This window comes from Dama dama, unplaced genomic scaffold, assembly GCF_033118175.1.
Source record: "Dama dama isolate Ldn47 unplaced genomic scaffold, ASM3311817v1 ptg000051l, whole genome shotgun sequence".
NCBI classification, from domain to species: Eukaryota; Metazoa; Chordata; class Mammalia; order Artiodactyla; family Cervidae; genus Dama; species Dama dama.
Genome location: NW_026870882.1, coordinates 1,697,336 through 1,706,058, shown reverse-complemented (window position 1 = coordinate 1,706,058; position 8,723 = coordinate 1,697,336).

Genomic DNA, 8,723 nt, shown 5'->3' with positions numbered 1-8,723 from the left:
GTATTTTTCAGACCTTTTCATCCTCCTCGTATTTATCAGACCTTTTCATGCTTCTCGTATTTTTCACAGCTTTTCATGCTCCTGGTATTTTTCACACCTTTTCATGCTCTTCATATACTTCAGAACTTTTCAAGCTCTTGATATTTTTCAGACCTTTTCAAGCTCTTCGTAGTTTTCACAACCTTTCATGCTCTGCACATTTTTCACACCATTTCAGGCTCTTCGTATGTTTCACACCTTTTCAAGCACTTCGTATTTTTCACAACTTTTCATGCTCTTCGTATTTTTCACACCTCTTCAGGCTCTTCGAAATTTTTCACACCTTTTCATATTTTTCACACCTTTTCATCCTCTTCTCATTTTTCCGTTTCATGCTTTTTGTATTTTTCAGACCTTTTCATGCTCCTCGTATTTTTCAGACCTTTGCATGCTCCTCGTATTTTTCTGAACTTTTCACGCTCCTCGTATTTTTCACAACTTCTCATCCTCCTCATATTGTTCACAACTTTCATACTCCTCATATTATTCACAACTTTTCATGCTCATTATATTTTTCACACCTTTTCAGCTCTTCATATTTTTCAGAAATTTTCATGCTCTTCATGCTCTTCGTATTTTCAGAACTTTTCATGCTCTTCATATTTTTCATACCTTTTCATGTTCTTGATATTTTTCAGAAGTTTTCATGTTCTTGATATTTTTCAGACCTTTTCATGCTCTTCAATTTTTCACAACTTTTCATGCCTTTCATATTTTTCAGACCTTTTCAATCTCTTGATATTTTTCAGACCTTTTCATGCTCCTCCTATTTTTCAGAACTTTTCATGCTCTTCGTATTTTTCCCACCTTTTCATGCTCTTTGTATTTTTCACACCTTTTCATGCTCTTCATATTTTTCACACCTTTTCATGCTCTTCATATTTTTTAGAGCTTTTCATGCTCTTCTTATTTTTCACACCATTTCATGCTCCTCATATTTTTCACATCTTTTCATGAGCTTCATATTGTCACACCGTTTCATGCTCCTCAGATTTTTCACAGCTTTTCATGCTCTTCACATTTTTCAGACCTTTTCATGCTCCACATATTTTTCACACGTTTACATGCTCTTCATATTTTACACAACTTCTCATGCTCTTCTTATTTTTTAAACCTTTTCTTGCTCTTCTTATTTTTCACACCGTTTCATGCTCTTCATATTTTTCACACCTTGTCATGCTTTTCAAATTTTTCACACCTTTTCATGCTCTTCGTATTTTTTAAACCTTTTCTTGCTCCTCATATTTTACACAACTTTTCATGCTCTTCATATATTTTAAACCTTTTCTTGCTCTTCATATTTTACACACCGTTTCATGCTCTTCATATTTTTCACACCTTGTCATGCTTTTCAAATTTTTTACACCTTTTCATGCTCTTCGTATTTTTCAGGTTTTATCATTCTCTTCGTATTTTTCAGATCTTTTCATGCTCTTTGTATTTTTCACACCGTTTCATGCTCTTCGTATTTATCAGATGTTTTCATGATCTTCTTATTTTTCACACCGTTTCATGCTTTTCGTATTTATCAGAACTTTTCGTGATCTCCATATTTTTCAGAACTTTTCATGCTCTTCGCATTTTTCACACCGTTTCATGCACTTCATATTTTTCACACCTTTTCATGCTATTCATATTTTTCACACAGTTTCATAATCTTCATATTTTTCACTTCTTTTCATGCTCTTCATATATTTCACACTGTTTCATGCTCTTCATATGTTCACACCATTACATGCTCCTCATATTTATCATAGTTTCATGCTCTTCAAATTTTTCACACCTTTACATGCTCCTCATATTTTTGACACCATTTCTTGCTCCTCGTATTTTTCAGAACTTTTCATGCTCTTCATATTTTTCACACCTTTACATGCTCCTCATATTTTTGACACCTTTTCTTGCTCCTCATATTTTTCACACCGTTTCATGCTCTTCATAATTTTCACACCTTTTCCTGCTCTTCATATTTTTCATACCGTTTCATGTTCTTCATATTCTCACACTGTTTCATGCTCCTCATATTTTTCAGACCTTTTCATGGTCCTCGTATTTTTCAGACCTTTTCATGCTCCTCATAATTTTCAGACCTTGGCATGCTCCTCATATTTTCCAGACCTTTTCATCCTCCTCATATTTTTCACACCTTTTCACGCTCTTCGTATTTTTCAGGCCTTTGCATGCTCCCTGTATTTTTCACACATTTTCATGCTCCTCATATTTTTCAGAACTTTTCATGCTCCTCATATTTTGCACACCTTCTCATGCTCTTCGTATTTTTTAGACGTTTGCATGCTCTTCGTATTTTTCAGACATTTTCATGCTCTTGATAGTTTTGAAACCTTTTCAGGCTCCTCGTATTTTTCAGACCTTTTCATGCTCCTCGTATTTTTCACACATTTCCATGCTCCTCGTATTTTTCACACCTTTTCACGACCCTTGTATTTTTCAGACCTTTCCATGCTCCTCGTATTTTTCACACCGTTTCATGCTCTTCATATTTTCAGATAGTTTCATGCTCCTCATATTTTTCACACGTTTCATGCTGTTCATATTTTTCAGAAAGCTCTTTGTATTTTTCAGACTTTTTCATGTTCTTGGTAATTTTTCACATCTTTTAATGCTCTCTGAATTTTTCACAACTTTTCATGCTTTTCGTGATTTTTCACAACGTTTCATGCTCTTCATATTTTTCACACCGTTTGATGCGTTTGTACTTTTCACACTTTTTCATGCTCTTTGTATTTTTCACACATTTTAATGCTCTTCGTATATTTCACACCTTTTCATGCACTTCGTATGATTCACACCTTTTCATGCTCTTCATATTTTTCACACCGTTTCATGCTCTTCATATTTTTCACACCTTTTCATGCTCTTCATATTTTTCACACCATTTCATGCTCTTCATATTTTTCACACTGTTTCATGCTCTTCGTATTTTTGACACTTTTTCATGCTCTTCGTATATTTCACACCTTTTCATGCTCTTCATATTTTTCACACCGTTTCATGCTGTTCATATTGTTCACAACTTTTCAGGCTCCCCGTATTTTTCAGACCTTTTCATGCTCCTTGTGTTTTTCAGACCTTTTCATGCTCCTCGTATTTTTCAGACCTTTTCATCCTCCTCGTATTTATCAGACCTTTTCATGCTTCTCGTATTTTTCACACCTTTTCATGCTCCTCGTAATTTTCACACTTTTTCATTCTCCTCGTATTTTTCACACCTTTATATGCTCTTTGTATTTTTCACACCTTTTCATGCTCTTCCTGTTTTTCACACCTTTTCATGCTCTTCGTGTTTTTCACTCCTTTTAATGCTCTTCATATTTTTCAGGCCTTTTCATGCTCTTGATATTTTCCACACCTTTTCATGCTCTCCATGTTTTTCACACCGTTTCTTGCTCTTCGTGTTTTTCACACATTTCATGCTCCTATTTTTCACACTTTTCATGCTCTTCATATTTTTCACACCTTTTCATGCTCCTCGTATTTTTCACACTTTTTCATGCTCCTCATATTTTTCAAACCTTTTCATGCTCTTCGAATTTTTCATTCATTTTCATGCTCTTCGTGTTTTTCACACCTTTTCATGCTCCTCGTATTTTTCACACTTTTTCATGCTCCTCATATTTTTCACACCTTTTCATGCTCCTCGTATTTTTCAGACCTTTTCATGCTCCTCGTATTTTTCAGACCTTGCCTGGTCCTCGTATTTTATAGACCTTTCCATGCTCTTACTATTTTTCAGACATCTTCATGCTCCTCTTATTTTTCAGACCTATTCATGCTCTTCGTATTTTTCAGAACTCTTCATGCTACTCGTATTTTTCAGAACTCTTCATGCTCTTCATACTGTTCACACGTTTTCATGCTCTTCGTATATTTCAGACCTTTTCAAATTCTTGATATTTTTCAGACCATTTCATGCTCCTCATATTTTTCACACCTTTTCATGCTCTTTGTAATATTTCACACCTGTTCATTCTCTTCGTATTTTTGACACCTTTTCATACTCCTCGTATTTTTCACAGCTTTTCATGCTCCTCGTATTTTTCAGACCTTTTCATGCTCCCCGTATTTTTCAGACCTTTTTATGCTACTTCTATTTTTCAGACCTTTACATGCTCCTCGTATTTTTCACACCTTTTCATGCTCTTCGTGATTTTCACGCATTTTCATGGTTCTCGTATTTTTTACACCATTTCATGTTCCTCTTTTTTTTTTCAGACCTTTTCATGCTCCTCGTATTTTTCACACATTTTCATGCTCCTCGTATTTTTCACACCTTTGCATGCTCTTCGTGATTTTCACGCCTTTTCATGCTCTTTGTATTTTTCAGACCTTTTCATGCTCCGGGTATTTTTCAGAACTTTGCATGCTCTTCATATTTTTCAGAATTTTTCAACCTCCTCGTATTTTTCAGATCTTTTCATGCTCCTCAAATTTTTCAGACCTTTCAAGCTCCTCTTATTTTTCAGACCTTTTCATGCTCCTCATATTTTTCACACCTTTTCATGCTCTTCATATAGTTCACACCTTTTCATGCTCTTCATATTGTTCAGAACTTTTCATGCTCCTCGTATTTTTCACAACTTCTCATGCTCCTCATATTGTTCACACCTTTTCATGCTCGTCATAATATTCACACATTTTCATGCTCTTCATATTTTTCACAACTTTTCATGCTCTTCATATTTTTCAGAACTTTTCATTCTCTTCATGCTCTTCGTATTTTCAGACCTATTCATGCTCCTCCTATTTTTCAGACCTTTTCATATTCTGCGTATTTTTCACACCTTTTCTTGCTCTTCATATTTTACACACCATTTCATGCTCTTCATGTTTTTCACACCATTTCATTAACCTTATATTATTCACACCTTTTCATGCTCTTCATATTTTACACACCGTTTCAGGCTCTTCGTATGTTTCACACCTTTTCATGCACTTCGTATTTTTCACAAATTTTCATGCTCTTCGAAATTTTTCACCCCTTTTCATGCTCTTCGTATTTTTCACACCCTGTCGTGCTCTTCATATTTTTTACATCTTTTCATCCTCTTCGTATTTGTCCCATCTTTTCATGTTCTTCGTATTTTTCAGAACTTTTCATGCTCTTCGTATTTTTCACACTATTTCATGCTCTTCGTATTTTTCAGACATTCTGATGCTTCGTATTTTTCACAGCGTTTCATGCACTTTGTATTTTTCACACCGTTTAATGCTCTTCATATTTTTCACACCTTTTCATGCTCTTCGTATTTTTCACACCTTTTCATGCTCTTTTTATTTTTCACATCTGTTCATGGTCTTCATAATTTTTCACAAATTTTCATGCACTTTGTAATTTTTCACACCTTTTCATGCTCTTCGTATTTTTCACACCTTTTCATGCTTTTCGTATTATTCACACCTTTTCATGCTCCTTGTATATTTTAGACCTTTTCATGCTCCTCGTATTATTCACACCTTTTCATGCTCCTCGTATATTTTAGACCTTTTCATGCTACTCGTATTTTTCAGACGTTTGCAAGCTCCTCGTATTTTTCAGACCTTTGCATGCTCCTCGTATTTTTCAGAACTTTTCACGCTCCTCGTGTTTTTCACAACTTCTCATGCTCCTCATATTGTTCACACCTTTTCATACTCCTCATATTATTCACAACTTTTTATGCTTCTGGTATTTTTCAGACCTTTTCATGCTCCTCCTATTTTTCAGAACTTTTCATTGTCCTTGTAAATCACAGCTTTTCATGCTCCTGGTATTTTTCACACCGTTTCATGCTCTTCATATTTTACACACCGTTTCATGCTCTTCATATTTTTCACACCATTTCATGAACCTCATATTGTTCACAACTTTTCATGCTCTTCATAGTTTTCAAACCTTTACATGCTCTTCGTATGTTTCAGAATTTTTCATGCTCTTCGTATTGTTCACAGCTTTTCATGCTCCTGGGATTTTTCACACCTTTTCATGCTCTTCATATTTTTCAGAACTTTTCAAGCTCTTCCTATTTTTCACAGCGTTTCATGCACTTCGTATTTTTCACACCGTTTAATGCTCTTCATATTTATCACACCTTTTCATGCTCTTTGTATTTTTCACCTTTTCATGCTCTTTGTATTTTTCACATCTTTTCATGTTCCTCGTAATTTTTCACAACTTTTCTTGCACTTCGTAATTTTTCACACCTTTTCATGCTCTTCGTATTTTTCACAACTTTTCGTGCTTTTTGTATTATTCACACCTTTTCATGCTCCTTGTATATTTTAGACCTTTTCATGCTCCTCGTATTATTCACACCTTTTCATGCTCCTCGTATATTTTAGACCTTTTCATGCTACTCGTATTTTTCAGACCTTTGCATGCTCCTCGTATTTTTCAGACCTTTGCATGCTCCTCGTATTTTTCAGACCTTTTCACGCTCCTTGTGTTTTTCACAACTTCCCATGCTCCTCATATTGTTCACACCTTTTCATACTCCTCATATTATTCACAACTTTTTATGCTCCTGGTATTTTTCAGACCTTTTCATGCTCCTCCTATTTTTCAGAACTTTTCATTCTCCTCGTAAATCACAGCTTTTCATGCTCCTGGTATTTTTCAAACCTTTTCATGCTCTTCATATTTTACACACCGTTTCATGCTCTTCATATTTTTCACACCATTTCATGAACCTCATATTGTTCACAACTTTTCATGCTCTTCATAGTTTTCAGACCTTTACATGCTCTTCGTATTTTTCAGAATTTTTCTTGCTCTTCGTATTTTTCACAGCTTTTCATGCTCCTGGTATTTTTCACACCTTTTCATGCTCTTCATATACTTCAGAACTTTTCAAGCTCTTGATATTTTTCAGACCTTTTCAAGCTCTTCGTAGTTTTCACAACCTTTCATGCTCTGCACATTTTTCACACCATTTCAGGCTCTTCGTATGTTTCACACCTTTTCAAGCACTTCGTATTTTTCACAACTTTTCATGCTCTTCGTATTTTTCACACCTCTTCAGGCTCTTCGAAATTTTTCACACCTTTTCATATTTTTCACACCTTTTCATCCTCTTCTCATTTTTCCGTTTCATGCTTTTTGTATTTTTCAGACCTTTTCATGCTCCTCGTATTTTTCAGACCTTTGCATGCTCCTCGTATTTTTCTGAACTTTTCACACTCCTCGTATTTTTCACAACTTCTCATCCTCCTCATATTGTTCACAACTTTCATACTCCTCATATTGTTCACAACTTTTCATGCTCATTATATTTTTCACACCTTTTCAGCTCTTCATATTTTTCAGAAATTTTCATGCTCTTCATGCTCTTCGTATTTTCAGAACTTTTCATGCTCCTCATATTTTTCATACCTTTTCATGCTCTTGATATTTTTCAGAAGTTTTCATGTTCTTGATATTTTTCAGACCTTTTCATGCTCTTCAATTTTTCACAACTTTTCATGCCTTTCATATTTTTCAGACCTTTTCAATCTCTTGATATTTTTCAGACCTTTTCATGCTCCTCCTATTTTTCAGAACTTTTCATGCTCTTCGTATTTTTCCCACCTTTTCATGCTCTTTGTATTTTTCACACCTTTTCATGCTCTTCATATTTTTCACACCTTTTCATGCTCTTCATATTTTTTAGAGCTTTTCATGCTCTTCTTATTTTTCACACCATTTCATGCTCCTCATATTTTTCACATCTTTTCATGAGCTTCATATTGTCACACCGTTTCATGCTCCTCAGATTTTTCACAGCTTTTCATGCTCTTCACATTTTTCAGACCTTTTCATGCTCCACATATTTTTCACACGTTTACATGCTCTTCATATTTTACACAACTTCTCATGCTCTTCTTATTTTTTAAACCTTTTCTTGCTCTTCTTATTTTTCACACCGTTTCATGCTCTTCATATTTTTCACACCTTGTCATGCTTTTCAAATTTTTCACACCTTTTCATGCTCTTCGTATTTTTTAAACCTTTTCTTGCTCCTCATATTTTACACAACTTTTCATGCTCTTCATATATTTTAAACCTTTTCTTGCTCTTCATATTTTACACACCGTTTCATGCTCTTCATATTTTTCACACCTTGTCATGCTTTTCAAATTTTTTACACCTTTTCATGCTCTTCGTATTTTTCAGGTTTTATCATTCTCTTCGTATTTTTCAGATCTTTTCATGCTCTTTGTATTTTTCACACCGTTTCATGCTCTTCGTATTTATCAGATGTTTTCATGATCTTCTTATTTTTCACACCGTTTCATGCTTTTCGTATTTATCAGAACTTTTCGTGATCTCCATATTTTTCAGAACTTTTCATGCTCTTCGCATTTTTCACACCGTTTCATGCACTTCATATTTTTCACACCTTTTCATGCTATTCATATTTTTCACACAGTTTCATAATCTTCATATTTTTCACTTCTTTTCATGCTCTTCATATATTTCACACTGTTTCATGCTCTTCATATGTTCACACCATTACATGCTCCTCATATTTATCATAGTTTCATGCTCTTCAAATTTTTCACACCTTTACATGCTCCTCATATTTTTGACACCATTTCTTGCTCCTCGTATTTTTCAGAACTTTTCATGCTCTTCATATTTTTCACACCTTTACATGCTCCTCATATTTTTGACACCTTTTCTTGCTCCTCATATTTTTCACACCGTT